General features: G+C 40.3%; 7 non-coding genes across 7 annotated transcripts; 3 read left to right on the top strand and 4 right to left on the bottom strand.

The window, feature by feature from the left end:
- Positions 1-88: 88 nt before the first annotated feature.
- Positions 89-160, bottom strand: Trnaa-agc. Its single transcript has one exon. It is a non-coding gene; the product is annotated as a tRNA-Ala (tRNA).
- Positions 161-4451: 4291 nt separating this feature from the next.
- Trnaa-cgc lies at positions 4452-4523 on the bottom strand. Its single transcript has one exon. It is a non-coding gene; the product is annotated as a tRNA-Ala (tRNA).
- Positions 4524-12528: 8005 nt separating this feature from the next.
- Trnaa-cgc lies at positions 12529-12600 on the bottom strand. Its single transcript has one exon. It is a non-coding gene; the product is annotated as a tRNA-Ala (tRNA).
- Positions 12601-14621: 2021 nt separating this feature from the next.
- On the bottom strand, positions 14622-14693 carry Trnaa-agc. The gene has a single exon. It is a non-coding gene; the product is annotated as a tRNA-Ala (tRNA).
- Positions 14694-15719: 1026 nt separating this feature from the next.
- Trnaa-agc lies at positions 15720-15791 on the top strand. The gene has a single exon. It is a non-coding gene; the product is annotated as a tRNA-Ala (tRNA).
- Positions 15792-17559: 1768 nt separating this feature from the next.
- On the top strand, positions 17560-17632 carry Trnaf-gaa. The gene has a single exon. It is a non-coding gene; the product is annotated as a tRNA-Phe (tRNA).
- A 471-nt stretch (positions 17633-18103) lies between these two features.
- Positions 18104-18177, top strand: Trnat-agu. The gene has a single exon. It is a non-coding gene; the product is annotated as a tRNA-Thr (tRNA).
- Positions 18178-18819: the final 642 nt, after the last annotated feature.

The following is an 18819-nucleotide window of genomic DNA, read 5'->3' as shown; positions in this document are numbered from 1 at the left end:
GAGCAGCCAGATACAACCCAGGAGGTGTGTCAATGCACGCTCAGACTGTACTGGTAGTGATTGAGGAAGAAAGTAGACACAAAAAGGCTGGAGATGCTGGGGATCGAACCCGGGACCTCATGCATGCTAAGCATGCGCTCTACCACTGAGCTACATCCCCGCCGACTGGGAAGAAATAGTTCTAATCCCCCCTTATGAAATGAAACAAAATTGGCTCCTTTGCAGCAGTTGGAAGTTTTTCAAAATTAAACAAATGTTACAATTTCCGTCTTCCTATTTAAAAGAGAAAAATAAGAATCTGGCACCAAGGAATTGTGATCACTTGGCGTTTTAGTATATAGATTTGTTACACAGAGGTCCTTGAATAATGAGTGGAAGTAGACATGCCCTTTCCAAAACTTCACCTCATCCATCCTTCTACCTGATTGCACGTCCCCTTCTTAAAACGGTTTTAACAAGCAGAAACAGAACTTTAAGGTAGTTTCTAACTTGAGAAGTAAGGTAGGGTCAATTTTACAGGCTTTTCCCTGGCCTCTTGACTTTCCTTAGAGACAGAACCCAGACAGAGCTTTCTTTTACAGCATGGGAAACTCAGCTAGTCTGGAGCTCTGTTGCCTGAGTTTTAACCAACAACAATGAAAGTTAGGGAAGCTGCCAACTCGAGCAGGGATTCCTGTCACATAAACAAACCCAAGTGTTCATCAAAATACCTTGCATAAACAATATTGTCAAGACTTTTAAAAGGGAAAAGAAAGGTGTGAAAAGAAACCGAAGTTTGTAGAAATGAGTATCAGTAAGATATTTTCAGGGGCTACTCAGATGTTCAATATGAGAAATCATGGAATTTGCCTTAAATTCTCTCAATTCCATGAGAACAAATGGAAAATACACAAAAATATGTTCTCAACCCTAACCCAAGCAGATATAAAAGTCTTTTAAAAGGCAAAAAATATATGAAGTAATGATATTTAAGACACTGAAACCAAAAAGTGTATAAAGACTGTATCAGCATATGGCATCCAGGGGTGGTGGTTCTAGACCATGCAAAGACACTAAAGTCAGTTTTATGTATCAAATAGGCTACACTATAATATTCAGCTTGGTCCAACATTTCTGTGAATGAATTTTTTAGTTATGACTAACACTGAAAATCAGCAGACATTGGATAAAGCATATGAATCTCCACAGTGTGGGGTTGGCCTCCCAACTCGTGCCAATGAATTAATGAATGCTAAAGGCATTAATTGGAAAAGGAAAAGAGAAGGAAGAGATTTTGCCCTCAGATCTTGCCTTTGGACTCAAGACCACACATTAACTGACTGAAATCTTCAACCTGCAGCTCTACAAATTTCAAACTTGTCATTCACAATAGTTATTTAAGAGCTAGTTTCTTAAAATACATCCCAATATCTTAGTTGATCAATGGATAAGTAGACAGATAGATAGCCAGGAATAGCCCTGTAGATTCTTTATGCCTGGGATATAAAGTTGGAAGTCTGGGTAAATATGGGCAGTTAATGTCTATAGTATAAATTACTGGAGGCAATTGAGATGCATGGAGAGAAAAGCCAGAGACCTACAGAAGCTTCCCCTCAGGTAGTCAACAGAGTATGAATCATTAAGATTAGCCATGAAAAGAACAATCTAAGCAAATTAGAAACCTCAGCACTGAGCCCAAAGGGATGGGAATCATGAATCATGTCTACTTCCACTCATTATTCAAGGACCATTAGGTATTATACTAAGGAAAGCTCTATAATAGTTCTTTAAAAAAAATAGGTTTCCATGAGAAGAAATGGAAAATGTATAAAAACATGCCTCCAACACTAACTCAAGCAGTTATAAAAAGTCTTTTAAAAGGCAAAAGTGTATGAAGCAATGGTATTTGACAGACAGATAGATAGATATGTACATGGAGATAGACTAGAACATAAACCAATGAAATCAATCATGACTACACCTCCAAAATTTCCTTCTGTGTATATATATATTAAGAACACAACTCTTCTACTCTTCTTGACAAATTTTTCTTTATACAACAAAATATTATAAACTACTGGCTCAATGTTGTCTCACAAATCTTAAAAGCAACATATTTAGTATTCCTTCATAAGGAACCCATAAAATCCCAGAGATATGAAAAAATATACACTGAAAAATCCTATTACTTGGTTATTTCGAACAGTTGGCTATTCTTTGGTAATGGAGAGGAGATGGGCTCACTTTAACACAAACATCTGACATATGCCACATCTGTCACACAAATATCTGACAAAGTAACCAAAATTCCTTTTCTGGAAGAGCAAAAACAAGACCTGAAAGCGCACCGAGAGAGAGCTGGGTATGCTCAGGGATACAATGCTTGCCTAGTAGAGTTAATGACCTGAGTTCTCTTCCCAGCACCACAACATCTGACTTAAAATAAAACAGAAAAGGCACTAAGAAAGTTGGCAAGGAGAATTATTTTAGGGGCCCAGAAGAGGAATGTTGGATGGGTCTATTTTGAAGTATACTCATTCCATGTTCTGGGTGTTCTTGTCTTTTCCTAAAAGCAGCCACTAAGGTTTGGATCAAATAAATAGGTTCAAGTTGTGTCTTGAAGATAATTTTGCCTTCCAAAAAAATGTGCCTTTAAATAAGAAGGGCAAAGAAATGAGTGTGTGTGTGTGTGTGTGTGTGAGAGAGAGAGAGAGAGAGAGAGAGAGAGAGAGAGAGAGAGAGACAGACAGACAGAGACAGAGAGACAGAGAGGAAGAGAAAGAGAATGACAAGAATAAATAATGAAACATCCATAGAGAAGAAGCATTCAAGGTAACAAGCCCTATAGAAGGTGTTACCTTAGGCCAGTTAAGAATTACTTTAAAGGGAAATTGTAATTGAAGTCTGAAAAATAAAGAGTCAAGAGGCTAGATGTAGACTTTGCTGCTAAGTATAATGGGTTATGGACAGGCACAGGGTTAGTTACCCAGCAGTCATTTGGTCCTTCTTCCTTTGTCTGTAGAAACATAATTTTGCTTAGGCAGCAATATACCTGAATCATAATGTAGTTAAGCCATGGTTCTTAACCATAACAGAACAAAGGCTCTCTCTATTTTGCAACATGCTCTTTAATAGCCTAAGATTAAAAACTCATACTTAGGACTCAAGATGTGGCTGAAGTAGTAGAATGCCAGCCTAGCAAGCCAGCCAAAAAAAAGTGCAAGGCCCTGCATTCAAACTCCAGTACTAGGGAAAAACTAATAGCTATTTCAATTAGATATTTACATAACTTTCCTCCCCAAGAAACAGTATTCAACTAAAAAGAAAGTAATTTAAAATACAATGATAAGACAATGTGTCTTTCCCTATGCAAATACTTAGAATGACTTTTAGGAAAAAAAATAATGATACAGTCAAGATATTGCATCTTTATAAAGACCAATGTGAATGAAACAAGTATAGATGAAGGCACACATTGTGTTGGATGTTTAAATTCAAAAGTCATGCTCCACTTGTCCAACTGATTTCCAAAATAGTAAACAATTCTTAGTAAAGTATCAAAGTTCCACAATTTTAAAAAGCAGTTATATTCTTGAATTATCCACTGAATATGAAAAGTATTCAGGAAAAACTAAAAGAACTCTGTGTTCAGAACCTAACACTAATGGTCAATTGAGTTTCAGTCTCTTAGCATAGTTATATAGCAACATAAGGAACTATCCAACTAATATTATTTTTTAAATAAATGATTAGATTTCCTCATAACAATTGTGGAGAAAGTCATGGCATTTTAAATGTGGACAGAAGCAATATAGCAAAATTGGTATTTATATTCCAAAGCACTCAGTTGAACCAGAGTATGCAAGTACAAAGCAAGACTCATATAAGCCAGAAAATTCACTTTACTCATTGCACAGAATACATTAGTTGAATTCTCGCTACTGTTAAGCAATTTTGGTTTGTTTTTATTTTGTTATAGTTTTGAGACAAGGCTGCTCCTGCCTGAAGTTCCCAAGTGCTTGGATTACAGGCATGTGCCATGTCCAATTGTCAGACAATTGTAATGTCTAACCAAGTCCATCTTACATCCCCCACACGCTATCTATATATATCTCTATCTATCTATCTATCTATCTATCTATCTAACAACAAAAAACCCACTTTATTTTTACCCACTATTTTCCACTGAACAGCAAGGATAGATAGGGTTTTATTTAATGGAAAATAACTCATTATTTTATATGTTGCTGTGTTCCTTATTTCAGGATGTATGTATGGTACAATGACTTCACTCTTCAACTGTCCCTTAGGCTTTGTACGGCTTTTAACATAATGCAGCAGGGAAGGCTTCCTGACGCAGGAAATGCGGTGGGAGGCTAGTAAGCCAAGTGGAGGAGAAATAGACAGACAGACAGGAAGATAGGAGGTGGTGATGTGTAAAAAACTGGAGAAACAAAAAAGAAAAACACTGCTGGAGATGCCGGGGATCGAACCCGGGGCCTCATACATGCGAAGCATGCGCTCTACCACTGAGCTACATCCCCCGCTGCAATACTCAGCTTAGGTGGACTTCCTGTATGGTGAAAGCCGGATCTCTCACATTGTAAGTTACAGCAGGAGGGTTTGCCTTAGAATGAATTCCACCTAAACCTCACCCCAATCGTATCCGATTAACCTCCTCCCGGGCCACGCCGGCAACTTTCAAGTCGAATTGTTACTAAGAGAAAATCCGATTTTAGAAGCTTAACAACTCGTTGATTGACCGAGTCGAGCCCCAAACTGAAAGAACTGAGGGATTCCGCCCTTCCTCGTCAGGCGTAGAATTTATTTTATTGAATTTTGGCCAAGTAAAATCATAAGAAATGCAATCCAATTTTCTCCTCAGCTGATTACATCCAATAGTCAACAGCGTACTCCCAGCTGTCGCTTCTCCACCGAGCCCCAGTACCAGAAACGGTCCAGGTAAGAGAAAATGTGTAACTCCAGCCCTAACCCCGTGTGCGTAAGCAATGCCCCCCCGCCCCGCCCCCCGGCCTCCTCAGGCCATCTGACACAGTACCACGCATCTGTGAATCTTGGCTTCCCAAAGAATCCTAGCTTGTTCTGAGTCTGGGTAAGGCTTGAGGTGCAGAAGAATGAATCTGGATGCAGCTTCTCTGCGGTGATGCACTGGAAGCTCGCTCTGCCTTAGGCCCCGCTGCAGGAGGCACAGGCAGAGATTCTGTCTCTCGTGGTTCAGATGTTCTACGGCAGAGGACAGACCCTTCAAAAGTAGAAATGAGTGCTCCATGAGAACAATAATTGGTAAGTTGGATGGCGTTAAATTTTAAATGTCGCCTCTGTGAAAGACACTGGAGGAAAAGGGAAGAAGAGCCACCGTCTTGCAGAAAACATTTGCAAGGTGCATGTCTGATGATAAAGGGCTAGTTCTAAAACATACAAGTAACTATTCAAATAAGACAATAACAAAACAAGCAATTCAATTTCAAAATAGGCCAGCAACACCTATCAGAATGCCCCAAATCGTAAACACTGACCCCACCAAATGCTGACCCAAATGTGGAGCAATGGAAATTCACACTCAGTGGGAATGCACAATCATACAATATTTTGGAACACAGTTTGGTAATTTCTTACAAAAGTATAGTCGTACCATATGGTTCAGTTGTAGCATCTGACGTATTTACCCACAAGTGTTAAAAACCTATGTCAACCCCAAAACTTCCACACAAACGATTATACCGCTTTATTCGTATTTGCCAAAACGTAAAAGTGATTAAGATGACACTTCAATGGGTGAATAGGGAAATAAGCCATGGTACAACCAAATAATGGAATATTATTCAATTCTGAAAAGAAAGTCCGCTATCAAGCCAGGAAAAACATATAGAAATTTTAAATATGTATTACTAAGTAAAAGAAGCCAATGTGGAAATAGATTCCATTTGTATAATGTTAGGGGAGAAGAAGGGGTGAATAAAGCAAGGGATGGTAAAGCAAGTTAGAATTTAAGACAAAGAAAATAACAGTGGATAAAACTGAAATGGCAGATATTTGTGAAAACACCAAGAGTGAATTGTAAATAATGATATGCCCATAGAAGTTCACCAGTTGTTACGAGAATACATTCTGGCAGGAGATATTGATGGTAGATCTTAGTTCCCTATCATGGCCAACTATCTACAGAAAAGGAAAAGGCAAAAGAAATAGTTTCTAGTTATGAGCACTAGGATCAGCCTGATTAGTGAAGCTAATATCTTCTCACAAAATAAATAGACATACAGGCAGACAGACAGACAGACAGATAGATTCCATACCACTTCTGTAAAAAGGAGTCATAAACTAAATCCATGCCTTGCTGGGGACATGATTTTTTTTTTTTTGAGTTTTTCTTTTTGTGCCATTGTCGGGCTTGAACTCAGGATCTGAGTACTGTCCCTTAGCTTTTTTCTCTCAAGGCTCATACTCTACCACTTGAACCCCAATTCCACTTCTACTTTTCAGTAGCTATTCGGAGACAAAAGTCTCATGGACTTTCCTGCCCTTCCTGCCTTCAAACTGTGATTCTCAGCCTCCTCAAGTAGCTAGATTCTAGATGTGAGCCACCAGTGCCCTACAGTGTGATGCCTTTTGCTTCAAAGAGGAAAACACACTTGAGTGGTTTTGTTGTAGTTGTTAATTTATTTTTTGTTTAATTTGGTGTAAAGGGCCAAACCCAGGATCTCGGGCATTTTGGTGGTTAATTGGAGATGAGTTTCACAAACTTTCCTGTCTAAGGGTTGGTATTCTTGCAAAACCAATGTTCCCATCTGTCCTTTCCAACTTCATTACTCCACAAATAATAATTTTCAGAAAATTTATTTTGAGTGTTTTATTTTTCCTCCAGTATTGGCAAATATTACTTTACTAAGGGGATTCTTAAGAAAACTGGGCTGGGCACTGGGTGGCTCATGCCTGTAATCCTAACTGTTCAGGAGATTGAGATTGAAGAATTGCAGTTCAAAGCCAGCCCAGGCAGGAAAATCTGTGAGACTCTTCTCTCCAATTAACCACCAGAAAACCAGAAAGGCTAGCCTTGAGCAAAAGAGCTCAGGGACTGCACTCAAGCCCTGAGTTCAAGACCCATGACCAACAAAAACAAAGAAAAGTGAGTTGTTAAAGCAAGTAACAAAGTTATCTTTCGGTTCTTTATTATATAAAGAAAGAGGCAAGGGATGGCATGATAGCCCAGTAGTAGAGCACCTCCCTAATGTATGTGAGTCTCTGGGTTCACTCCTAGCATGTTAATGATGAGCAAATGGAAGAGAGAGCACTCTTTACAGGATGGCCATATTCTAAGTCTTAAATGTAAACCTATCATATTCCTAGGTTCCAAGACCTTGGTGATCATTCTGTTTTGTCTATTTCCTGTATTTTACTTAAAAATTATTATTGAGTAGTTGTACAAAAAGATCACAATTCCATAAGTCAGGTTATGAGTACAATACATCTTGACCAGTGTCACTTCTTCCATCATTTTCCCCTTCCATCTCTACCCTCAAATTACCTAGTTTAATTTTTACATAATGTACATTGAATATGATGACTGCATTCCCTCACCTTTTCTCCCTCCATTTATGTGCCCTTTATTCCAAATTGAAAAGATGTGCCAGTCACCAGTGGCTCATACCTGGAGGTGGAGATCTGAGGATCAGAGTTCAAAGCCAGCCCAGGCAGAAAAGTCTGTGAGACTGTTTTCTCCAATTAATCTGCCCCCCCCCCCAACACACACACAAAGCTGGACTCATATCTCCAATTAGTCATCAAAAAAGCCAGAAGTGGAGCTGCGGCTCAAATGGTAGAGTGCCAGCTTTGAGCAAAAAGGCTCAGGGGCAGTGCCCAGGCACTGAGTTCAAGCCCCAGGACTGGCACAAAATAATTAATTAAGTAAATTGCAAAGATGATTTAACTTTGACATTTAGCTATTTGATTTAACTTCATCAACTGATTTGTGATATAATTATAGAAATCCTTTAGTCAAAGATATTAAATGGGAGCTGGGACATCACTAAACAATAACCTTTGCATGCCTCCAATAGGCCTGGTATAAATAGCTCAAGGAAAATAAATATTATAATATATACTATGAGATTATGTATTGTATGAGTATGGTATTACACTCTGAGACAATAGTTCAACATTGACAGTCCTTTAAACTGAGCCTTTACCATTGACCATTGAAAAGTTTGTAACACAGGGCAACTTTTGGAATATACTTAATTATTCTTTCCATATCTGTAAGACAGGCCCACATAAAAGGGTTTGAATAGCATCAAAGGATATCATACATGGTGTGTGCAATGAAATCTCAATATACTCAGGTGAAATGACATTCCAATACACCTTCTTGGAACTCCTTCCAAAACATCACTCAGATGGCTTCTCATTTCCCTCAGAACATATGTGGATTCAGTGTATCCTTCGTGTTTTCTAGGCTTTCCTATACATTTGGTGCAAGTATGTTTTGTCTTCTGAGTAAGAGAATGGGTTCCACAGAAAATTCTGTAACTTGAGTGAACCCTAAACTTTCCATTGAATCAATGTTTCTGTAATGATGTATAAAGACTGCATCTTCCATAGTAATTCATGAGATAATTTTTGAGGTATAGCTGAAGGCAAACAGAGGGCAGCAATCTTCATATCATGAATATGTAAGAGTCCACTTGGAATAGTTTTTTCCAACACAATGCAAAGCAATGATTTTTCCAAAGACAGAGGACATCAGGCTTGTTGTATATCAAGATCCACAGTCAAGTTCAAACTGGCTTTGTCTGTTCTCCTCAAACGTAGATGCCTACACGTATTTGAATGTGACACCAATTTAATTCTCTTGCTCCATGAGACTTACTCCTTTTCCGCTTCCTGTTCTTACATTCCAGCCCTCTGGTGAGCCTTTTGAACCAACTGAGAGGGAAGTTCTGGCAGATCAACAGAGTTCTCTCAAGTCCAAAACTGTTTATTAGGAATTTGAGGAACCTAAAAAATAAAAACAAATAAACAAAAAACTAGGTTCCTATGGGAAGAGGAGGGCAAAAAGAAAAGTAACAAGAAACTCAGCTGGATAGCCAAACAATTCCTGGTATTTTTGAGGCATTTTCAGGAATAGTAGGCTATCCAGAATTAACCTGAAGCCAGTGTCATTTCAGTTTAAAGTAAAGTTCTTCCATTGATATATTTTTTTCATATTCCTTAACAATTTTCACATCTACTTTAAAGTATTATTAAGTCTACACACAGTAATTTCAATAAGAAATTATTTGATTTTACTTCAACTTTCAGAGACATGATTTTCATACTGAGATCTAAAACAATTACAAATAACAACAATAGAGACTGTATATTTTAAAAATTGGACAGATGGAGAATACATTGAGATGTAAATCCGAAAATAATTATTTGTTTTATCAAAAAGTTCTTAGATACACAGAATAATTTGCAGCATATCATTTAAATATCTGTGCACAAAAAATAAATTTGACAAAAGATCAACCTATCCACATTTTTTAAAAATCCCATAAGTTGAAGAGGGACTACTTTTATCCATCCACACAAGACATAAAAATGTTTTACTAGTTCAAAAATAGAAGATGCTGAAGAAATTGATCTCTCCAAAATAAAGGAACATAAGAAAGCTATTTAAGAAATTTTAATGATCTTGTTTATTTATTTAGTGTTGGTATCAGGATTTGAACTCAAGGCCTTGTACTTTTACTAGGCTTTTTCTGCTCACAGCCAGTGCTCTACTACTCGAACCATGCCTCTGGCCCAGTATTTCATTAGCTAATTGGAGCTAAGAGTCTTGAGGGCTTTTGTGAATAGTCTTCCTTAAAATCATGACTCCCAGATCTCAGCTCTCTTAATATCTAGGATTACAGGCACAAGTCACTGGCGCATGGCTAAAAATCTATTTTAAAAACCTTGGGGGCTGGGGATATGGCAAGAGTGCCTGCCTCATATACATGAGGCCCTGGGTTTGATTCCCCAGCACCACATATACAGGAAATTGCCAGAAGTGGCACTGTGGCTCAAGTGGCAGAGTGCTAGCCTTGAGCAAAAAGAAGCCAGGGACAGTGCTCAGGTCCTGAGTCCAAAACTTTGACCACAAATTATAGCATACTTTTGGCTCCTATTTCAGCTATTCTTGGAATCAATGTGGACTGTATTTCCATGGATATTTTATATGCATCTCCCAATATTCAAGTCACCCTGAACCCTTTTTAAGTCTCATGGTCTCCTTCCCTCTCTTCTGTAGCTGCAGAACCCTAGTCAGAGATTCCTGCAGTTTCATTTTCAAACTATGAAACTGTTTTCCTAATTCCTCTTCACAAGGCTGCTTTTTAAATTCGTAGACACCTTCAATTAACCGTGTTCATACAAAATCTTCTACTCCTTTCTGGCCCCATTCAATATCCATAAAGCAAAAAGAAGCCATAAAGCAAGAAGAAGAGTATTTTACCCCTGTACTTTGGGGAAAGGTACAAGTGAATAAGCCTGAAAGACGACGGGATTTATGCTATGAGGATGCATCCCCGTCTTGTCTTTACAAACAAAATCTGGAATCCATCACATGAAGTATCCCTTTAGTCATTAACTATTTTTCCTACCTGGAAAAGGTACAAATAGAAAACTGAAGCTGAGTTTAGAAGGCTTTGGGTGGATACAGAGGGATTTGAACACTGGACCCCTCAGACTAGAAGCCTGATGCCCTACAAACTAAGCTATCCAAGATCCTGAGCAATGTGTCCCCTAGTAGTCCATATAAAGGGAAATAGAGTCACTTGCTTAACATTTCTCTTCAATCCTGAGAAAACTATAAAAGAAATCCAATTCTTTATGTACCTGCCTCCTATTTTCAAGACAAAACAACCAGTGGATACTAATTCTACACTCACCAACCTGTCCTCACCACACCATCCGAAACCACCAGCCCCTCTGTTACTGCACCTTGGCCACACTGGTGTGCTCCAAAGAGATTTAGCTATGACAACCCATCCAAGAGATCTCAAAAGCCATCAGAACCTGACTTATGTAACTGTAACCCCTCTGTATATCATCTTTATAACAATAAAACATAAAAATAAACTATTTTTTAAGAGTAGGGGGGGAAAGAGTGAGATCTTTCCATGGAGCAAAATGTTCACCATTTTCCCCCTTAAGTTCTTCAGGACTCCAAAATTGCCTCATTCGTAGAGAACGAAGAGAAAAGGTGCCAAGCCTGGAAGCGTGAATTACTCATCCATCGCATTCATACAGTCAGTGTGAACGAGCCACGTGCAAGCCTGCCATTCTCCACTTCCCTTAACTTCAACCTTGCCTCATGCCTTGGCCCCACGCCTGCCAGATTTTGAATCAGGAAAGCTTGATGCACGACACAATTCACCCCCTCCCTCCCCAGCCCACCTAGGCTTTGCTCGCAGTCTTCATCCAAAACTCAGTCCCGGGGTTGACGTTGATGCAGGATAGTAGTGGCACAGCACAGAACTCACGCCCGGTGCGTTCGTCATCAGATCAAGTCTGAGGCGCGGTCTAGATGTGCAGCCGCGTTCACTCATCCCTACCCGGCGCCCCAGCTCACACATCTTCTCGGCCCGTGATTCGTTCATTCGGTGGAGAGGTCCTTTGAGAGCAGGTATTCAGGTATCTCAGGGCTGGCGTTCTTCTAGCACTTTACTTGCCTTGGGTGGGGGGTGGAGGGGAGGAGGAGGAAGAGGAGGAAGCAGCCACAGGGTACCTAGGTTTGCTAGACGCTCACTCACCGTCCAGGTTTTGGGCATTCGTTTCACTTCTGTCTTCTTCATCTGCAAAGATATAAACCTTCCCCGGCCAGCATTTAACTTGTCTTCTTTGAGTCTTTCTGTTTTCCCGTTGTCATCTTTTGAGCCGTTTTATAAACAGAAGTGGAGGGGACTGGGGGAGGGGGAACTCTGAGGACCAGGAAAGCGCTTGGTGTGTGTGGGGGGGGGGGGGGGGAGAGGTCCCGAGACCCCGTAGTGATGAAATGGAATGCCGTGCGCACCTGAGAGTGAGCTGACCCTCCCGCGAAACAATGGAATCCCAGGGTCCAAAATCAGTGTCAAAGCAAGCTCTTCTTTTGCTTTCTAGAAATACGGACGGAGGATTCGCGGTGCCACGTCTGCCTGCCCCCCCCCCCCCCCCCCTCACTTCAGGGGCCTTGATGGCCACAGGAAGATCCAGGCAGCCCAGATCACTTGACAAAGTTCACACGAACTGCTTTTTGTCTTTGCCTCCTTGGCCCTGTTTCAGGATCAACTCACCGTCAAGGCGCAGGCATTTTGCTTGGGAAGTAGAGGACCATGGATGGAGACGGTTCCTCTTTTTCCTCATTTTTGTCTTCTTTTTGCCAGAGTAGCCCGAGCCTGGGATACACACTAAATCCCAAGTAGAAATGAGAGTAGGAATGCGAAAAGCAATCCACTGGACTTCCTATTTCTCACAAGGAGGGAAATTATGAAAAAAAAAAAAAAAAAAAACAGAGCCAAAAGGCTCAACTGGAGGTGCCAGGGATTGAACCAGGGACCTTGTACATGCGAAGCACACGCTCTACCACTGAGCTACACCCCCAGCTGTCGTGCTGGGCCATGACCTTTATTTTTCATGTGGGTATTTTTTTTTTAATATTTGATTTGTGTTGGCTGAACACACTCCACTGTGTTAAATCTCATGATGTCTGAGATTAAGGAATTGTATACTGTCTAATGACTTCATTAGGAGAACATTTGGATTCTAGCTGGATAGCACCATTTCTTATTCTAGAACCTTCCCACTCCTGTTAGCCTGCACGCATCCCCCACTCACCTGGGACTCTGTGAAGTGACTTACCTCTTCTAGGCAAGCCCCAAGAAAACCTCCAACCTATGTCAATACAATACTAACTCAGAGAAAAGCACTCTTCCAGGGGCAGTGAAAGTTTTTCTCCAGCTGGCAATGTTGCCTGGGAAGCTGTGTCAGCATTGGTTTTTCAGCTGACTCTAAGTGCTGTTCAGACATCCCACATGCCAAGATACCCTCAGTTTCCACTGCACCCTTCCTCTTTATCACGTGCATGCATACTGACAGCCACAAAGTGTTCAAAAGACAACTTCAAAACTCCATCACCTGTGTATGAAATGACTCAAATCCCCAGCCCCAACCTAGAACAAGAGGGGTGGTGTAGGGGGGAATGAATAGGGCAAGGGTAGACACAAGTTGGTTGGGAAAACTGACATAAGCAAACAACTGAGAGATGTAGATAATTGAGGGAGGGAGGGAGGGAAGCAAAGCCAATGTCCTGAAAGCATCAACTGTCATCAGCGGATGAACTAGGAAACATTCCCAAATATTCTAAAGTAAGACAGGTGGTTTAGGCAAAAGCACAGGTAATGGCCGGCCTAGGCAGTATTAAGCTCTTGTGTAGGACCAATGCTCTACATATTGATATCAAAGCCTTTGGTCTCTTTTTCCTGAGCCCTCCAGGTCCTCCAATAACACTGACACAGTATTTAGGGCAGGTTTTCATTTAAAGACTTCAAATACTGAACAAAGGTGTGAACTGCTAAAAATCAAAGAATCTTTTTATTTTAGCCAAAGAATCTTGGAGGTTTCTATTTCTCTCCCCTTAGCCTTAAATTTTCCTTGAGTAAATGTATGCAGAAGGATGTTTGTGAATAAATTACAAACTTCAGGAAGAGTTCACTTTGTAAATCTTGGGCCTTTCTGACTCTGGGGAGTTTTAGATTTCAGTCTCCAACTCTCCCAACTGAGTAATATGAGCACACCTTCATGTTCACTGCCAGGTTTGCAAAACCCTGTAGTCTTTGAGAGATAGATGGCTTTCCCTTTTCACCTCATTCAGAAATTGAAACCCAGATTCTGCCACATTTGGTGATTGATCCTAACCACTGCCTTCAGTGTAAGTGGGGACAGGGGAAATCAGTGGATGGATTTTCTGCCCCTCCTCTTACACACAGGCACAATTGTGAAAACAAAAGGTGCTGTTAACAATGCTGGCTTAGGGCAGGAGAGGTTGCCCAAGTAATGAAATACCGTGAGTAGCCTGGGTAACCCTGAGTTCAAACACCAATAGTGCCAAAAAGAAGAAGGCCAAAGGAAAAAGAAAAAAAGGAAATAATCTTCCTCTGATACTTTTTTCCTTCTCTCCTCCCCCTTCTCCCCCCACCCAGTACTGTGAAGTGAATCAAAGGAATGTGAGATTACTCGTGAAAACTCTCTTGATGTAGTAAATGATGGATAAAATAGAATAGAGAGCTCAAAAGTAAACCTTCAGACTATCCTATTAACGAGGGAGCTAAGACCATTAAATGGAGAAAAAGACAAACATTTCAACACCTGGTCCCAGAAATATTGGATAGCCACTTGCAGAATTATGTTGGATCCTTACACAAGACCATACTTACTACTACTAGTACTACTACTAGAAAATAGACCAATGCCTACAAATATAGAGTTCTTTTTATGCAGTTCACTTTTTTTTCAATGTGGGTACAGTGTGTTTTGATATATTCACCCGCTCCTTCCCCATCATCGTCTTTCCTATAGCTGTAAAAACTGAATAGTACAAAAGTAAAAACAGCCCAAGAAACCCCTGGAGGTGCTGGGGATCGAACCCAGGGCCTCATGCATGCTAAGCATGCGCTCTACCACTGAGCTACACCCCCGGTGCGGGAGTGGTCTCTCCAGAAAATACTGTGGTGGTTTCTTCAGGTCTGCCTGTGAGACTTAAATCCGAAATTTATACACAAAGATCGATCATATACGGACTCCGTTCGTTTTGAAGTCCCGAAATTTCGTCCTAACTCGCAGCTACATACATCGTTAAGGTCATTGTAGAGAGGAAACCCCGTGTGAATAATAGAAAAGGCAGCAGATGCGGAAGAGCAAGAGAATCAGGAGACCCGAAGAGGCTTGGCAAGGGGACCGAAACACCCAGAAAGTCTTCTTAGGGAAATATTTTAGATAACATTTGGATAGGAACTTTCATCGTCTTTCCTGCGTTTACTCCCAAGTAAGAGAGAAGGTTCTAAGTAGACTGAAAATACAGATTCCACCGGAAGATTCTACGTTATCCCGGATTTCTAAGGTTTTTGGACCTGGGCGTTCTTTGCTGGATAAAGCACAGAGCCACCGCACCCCACACCCCTGAGCCCCTTCCTCCTCTACAATCCTCTCCAGTTCTCAGTTCTCAGACGGTGGGTTGACAGTCATCCAACCTTGCTGATCCTGGGGCTTCAAATAACTAGGGGTGGCCTGCCTAGGTCAGAACGAGGTTCCGCGTTTCCGGATGAGGGTGCTGGGCGCAGTGGTTCTGCAGAAGTTGTGACTGATTTCCTTCCTTCTTCCCCCTCCCCCGGACCTAAGTTTCCTAACCAGCTTTCATGGTATCGATCTTGGTATTCCTTGACTCTGCTTTTCATCTTTCTCTGGGAACATAGCAGATATTAAGGAGGGAAGTTGGTAATGTCAGAGAATATTGCTGGGACTCTCCCATCCTGGAAGTTTGCTGGAAGCGGTGGTCAGAGGTTCAATAAGGATGAACACAGCGCGAATGGGAGCTTCTACTCCAGAATGGAAAACTCGAGGGTTCAAAAACAGATCAATAAGAGAGCAAATGCTGTTGTTTCAACTTAAGTATTGGAACATGGGCAAATGGTACCTAGGTTCTATAAAACAGTCCAGTATTCATCGGGGGTGTAGCTCAGTGGTAGAGCGCGTGCTTAGCATGCACGAGGCCCTGGGTTCGATCCCCAGCACCTCCATATGTCTTACGGGTGGTTTCCTTTTACTTCTGTTGCTGATCCGCCACCAGCATATTCACATAGCCATGAGGAAAGAGATGATGGAGAAGGATGTAATATCAAAGTACATTGCAACTGCATAAAAGAGAGCGCACTGCATACAAGAACTACATGTTTCTAGGTAGTGATCTACTTTCCATTAATATTTTACTTTTTGCATGGTCTTATGTAAGGATCCAATTTCACTGAGCTAGTGGCTATCCAATATTTCTGGGGCCATTTATTGAGAAGATTGTAGTTTTTCTCCCATTAATGGTCTTGGCCCTCTCGATGAAAATGATTTAATGGTATATCTAATTACTTACTTCTGAGCCTTCTATTCTATTTTGTCCATCTTTATTCCGTCAAGACAGGTTCAATTCTCAACACCTCCATATTGCAAAAGACATATATGCTGAGTGCCTTCTTTCTTACCTTCAATTCTTACTTTCTATCAACAGTACACTTAAAATTTTTTTAAAGATCACTCAAACTTATTCATCTCAGTACATGCTAAAGTGTGTTACTTAGGAAGATCAGAATACATTTATCTTTAGTATGAATTAAAGTCCAACAATACTTTCTTTTTAAGAGTTTTTTTTTATTTTATTGTAAAGGTGATGTATAGAGGGGTTACAGTGAAATAAGTAAGGTATTAAGTACATTTCTTGTCGAATCTTGTTAGCCCCTCTCTGATTTTCTTCCACTTTCCCACCCCTTCATCCAACAATGCATTCTTAGCCGATTAACCCTTTTTTTTTGCTGATGACAAGGTAATGGTTTGGCTTGCTTTTGCTTTTTTATGTAGATTGTTTTTTATGTTCCATAATATCTTATTTCTTTAATATTTTATTTAATAAATATAGGGCCGGGGGTGTGGATGATGCCCTGTGCTCAATCCCTAATGCCCCCCAAAATATATATAGCTACATACAAATCATCAAACATATACATTATCTCATACATGCACCACCCTTTTCTTTCTTCTACCCCTTCTGGCCTCAGATTCGGGATGTGTTTGGGATAGCATCACTTCTTGAAAAGCTAAAAAGAAAAGAAATCAAGCACCGATTCTAGCATTTATGAAAGAATCAGGAAGGGTAGATCCAAGTCTATGCTGATTTGGGACAACTTTTTAAATTAATTGTATAAAATGATGGGTTTCATCCTGACATTTTCATATTTACACACCGCATACTTTGATCATATTATCTCCCTCATCAGCTCCCTCATTATGGTAAACATCTCCCTTGTTTGAATAACCAATGAACCAAATAGAAACTTACTTATTGAAGTTTCAGAGTTTGTTTGTTTTCAAAGTGAAGAAAAACTTGTTATGGGAAATGCCATCTTTAATTTTCTAATTTCCTGATTGTTGTCTTTAAGTAAGTTGGGAATCGTGTGATGTGCGCTTTGCTCGGCAGTATCCACATATTTGGTATTCTTTTAGCAAGGTTTTAGTCATTTGGTTCCATTTTGTTCAACATCTTTGAACATTAGATCAGACCAACGTACAAAAACAAGAAAGAAATAAAGAACCGCAAGAGTGGTTGTTTGGGTCTTTTTTTCCTTTAGCTTTTTAAATTTTTGAGCTGTGTCTGGGTCAACTGCCAAGATGCAGGGAGCAGAAATGCCTTTCTTGAAAAAATTCATTTCTTTCCTGTCTGCCTCTTCCATCTATCCATCCACACCGCCAGTGGTTAGTCCCAATCAACATACACAGAAATGGACAAAAAAGTGGTCCGTGTCTGCCGAGATAGCTCAGTTGGGAGAGCGTTAGACTGAAGATCTAAAGGTCCCTGGTTCGATCCCGGGTCTCGGCAGGGCGTATCTGTTTTTTCATCAGCCCCTGTTCTGAAAATAGTGCTATCTTCTTGCATGAAGTATTAGCTAAATGAACTTTCTAAGTAAACTGTATTTCCTAGTCAACTTGGAAAATTTACAGCCTCTTTCTTGTTTTCTTAATCGATACTGAACAGGGCTCTATAATTGTTAATACGGTTGTGATTCGGTAATGAAATAGACAGTCGAATTTATTGTTTTGTCATGTTGTATATAACCGATAAAAAGTAATAAGATATATCTTATATATCTGGGAACTATGCTGAAACAAACCCATACAATATATATCACACATATGTATATATAATGTATATGTAAAGTTGAGTTTCTTATAAATTTCTCTCATTGAGAAATGTTGGTCATCACTTATTTAGGGGTTTCTAATAACGTTTTTCTACAGTAGTCTGAACCTGTATTCTCTGATAAAAGGAAACCAAAAGGTATTCAGCGGGGGCTCCGTGGCTTAGTTGGTTAAAGCGCCTGTCTAGTAAACAGGAGATCCTGGGTTCAAATCCCAGCGGGGCCTTGGCCTCTACATTTTCTCGTCCTTCTACTCTCAAACTCTTCTTCAATCCCCATTTTGTATATCACAAGTAACATCCAAAGCCTTTGAAAACAAAACAACCAGATTTTCTTACACCCACTCAAGGCAGTATTTTATGAGAAGTGAAGCTGTAGTGCTTAGTACTTATTTGGGGGGAAGGGGAGGGGTTGTTGGTTAAGTTTTCCAAAACGCATTTTCCAATGAAATTGTCTTGTGCGTTATATAGTCCAATCTTTATATTGTGTAAGGAATCAAGAACGACAAATTAAAGTTCAAGGAGGGTGTGCAGACTTGGGCATGGATTTTAATACAATAGTTGCCAGGGGTCTTGGGATTATAATTCAACTATGGGTGGGTAGTCAAAGGAAGAGAAAGGGGGCGCTGCCTTCAAAGACTGTGACACTACACTAGGAATTCTCATTTAATACTGTTCAGTGCCAGCTACATAATACACAGGCCCGAATGCAATGGAAAATACCGAGTTGAGTCCCATACTCAAAAAGCATAAGAAAGTTGCCATAAAAGACACTAAAATATAAATCTCTCCTTCTCCCTCCTCTCTCTCGCTCTCTTCCTCCTTCCCTCTGTCTCTTCTCCTCCCCACCGCACATGATGGTATTTTCA

Source organism: Perognathus longimembris, chromosome 6 (genome assembly GCF_023159225.1).
Source record: "Perognathus longimembris pacificus isolate PPM17 chromosome 6, ASM2315922v1, whole genome shotgun sequence".
NCBI lineage: Eukaryota > Metazoa > Chordata > Mammalia > Rodentia > Heteromyidae > Perognathus > Perognathus longimembris.
The sequence above is the reverse complement of the archived record's forward strand: the minus strand, read 5'-3'. Positions and strand labels throughout refer to the sequence as shown.